The sequence below is a fragment of the Myotis davidii genome, unplaced genomic scaffold (genome assembly GCF_000327345.1).
Source record: "Myotis davidii unplaced genomic scaffold, ASM32734v1 scaffold172, whole genome shotgun sequence".
In the NCBI taxonomy this organism is placed as follows: domain Eukaryota; kingdom Metazoa; phylum Chordata; class Mammalia; order Chiroptera; family Vespertilionidae; genus Myotis; species Myotis davidii.
This window is the reverse complement of record NW_006284343.1, coordinates 2325352-2327349: the sequence shown is the minus strand read 5'-3', so window position 1 is coordinate 2327349 and position 1998 is coordinate 2325352. Positions and strand designations below refer to the sequence as shown.

Here is a 1998-nt window from a genome sequence, read left to right as displayed (position 1 = left end):
CTTTCCCCCTCCTTTTGTGTCCCCCTGTTTGGGGCAGCCTGGTGCCTGTCCCTGGGGAGGGGAGGAAGAGGTGTTCACTGAATGGATGACCGAGCCAGTCCCCCGTGATGTGCAGATAAACCAGGGTCCTCCTTGTCCTCCCTCCTTGGCGCTTGTCCTCAGCCCATGTGGGATCCCCTCCCCTCCTCCCAGCCCTCCTGGCAGCCTGTCTGTGACGATTCATTTCCTGCCCCAGAGTCCCTCCTGCAGAGGAAACTTCTGGAAGCTGCCAGGGGTCTCCTCGCTAGGTGCCCGGGGTGCTGTTGCCTCCAGTGAGCACCTGCTGGGGGGAGAAGGAGGGCCAGGCCCCCCAGAAGAGGAAAGGGGAGGTGTGTGTACCGCCCCTTCCCCCAGAGCCCTGCCTCTGGCCACCCAGGTCCCTGGCGCTGCCCAGTTGCTGCAGCAATGGTCCCGGTGGCCGCCCCCACCCTGCGGCTGACGACAGTTCCTGGGGTGAACCGTGGACACTGTCCCACTGATGGACGACCCCTGCGCCACCCGCACACCCCGTCTGATCTTAACCTCTGTTATGGAAAACGACAAAAAAGTGCAAAAAGCAGGAAAACCCACCCAATTCCCACAGCAGTGCCGGCAGTCGAACACATTTCCTCCCCGAGGAACCCCTGCAGTATACACAACATCGTTCCCCGCTTCCCCTGCCCCCCTCGATTTCACTGGGACCGTTCCCCAGGCCATGACTGTCTTCCGCCCCAGGTACTGAAGGTACCGAGTCGTAATTTGCTTGACAATTCCCATGTTGGATACTCAGGTGCTTCCAGGTTTTTACCCTTAGAAGCAATGCCTTGGGGAGCACTTTTGTATGTAAGGATTTGTCCACTTTTGGGAAATTCCCAGAAACCTCTGTCTTTGCTGTACGTTGGAGTCACGTCTAAAGTCCGAGGCAGGTCACCCTGGGCGGTCGGTCCGAGGTGGGCTTTCTGGGGGAGAGCACCCCCTGTCCATCAGGGAACCCACGTCCGGGAGCCAGAACACTGGGGCTTTTTGGTCTTGTTTTTCCCACAGCAAAGCGTTGATCAGCATCGGCCTGAGGCGGGTAGAAATGTGCCAGTTATGTTAGTGAGGCCACAGGTTAAAATGTACGAGGCAGCTGCATCCCAAAGACGCTCGTTTAGAAAAGATGTTGATTTAGAGAGAAACCTAGATTTGCAGGAATGTTGCACTAACAGTGCCTGGGTTCCCCCTGCACCCCGTACCCCCTTCCCTAACTGCAAACATATGCACAGCCCCGTGCTCACGCCCAGGTGAACTCGGTTACTAATCAATGCCGGGGCCTTGCTCAGGGGCTCCCCATTGTCCCGCGACCGTTGGTTTGTGAGTCAGGACCCTGCACCCAGGAAAGGCTGTCTTGTAAAAAAAGGGGAGTTGAGAGGGGCTCAGCAGACCCCCCTTTTAAAAAGAAACCTCTTCATGGAGGTCCGACCGACACCAAAAGCTGTCGGTATTCGAGGTAGGAACTGGATGAGGTTGTGAGACGCGTCAGCACCGTGAAGCCCCGCCGAATACGCCATGAGCGCGTCCATCACCCCACAGGTTTCCGCCCGCCCACTGTTATTATTTTCATGTGTGTGCGATAATGCTGCATGAGAGATCTACCCTCTTAGCAAACGGGTGCGTGTACAATGCAGTATTGTTAACTCCCTGCGCTATGCCGTGGGGGAGGCTAGGATTTACCCCAGAGAAGGGTCACAGTTGAGAAACCCCCTCACCTCCTTCTCCAGGTAAACTCCCCCCTCCTTCCCTCTGCAGGGCCAGCAGGGCAGACCAGACCCCCCACCACCCAGCGGGGAGGCGAGCAGAGCATCCCCGGGTACCGCCTCCCTCCTCCCCACGCCGCCCCTGGGAAGGAGTCGTGTAGTGAAAATCAGGTCAGGGCTCGATCTGCCCCGGCATGTCTCCCGTGGGGCAGACGGACGGATGACACCGGGTGTGCGTGAGAGC

At 58.3% G+C, this 1998-nt stretch overlaps 1 long non-coding RNA gene across 1 annotated transcript in view; it reads left to right on the top strand.

Annotated features, from left to right (window-relative positions):
* The window catches only part of LOC102761541, a 128809-nt gene that overhangs the window by 1232 nt on the left and 125579 nt on the right, over positions 1 to 1998 (top strand). The gene's annotated exons all lie outside the window — the stretch shown is intronic.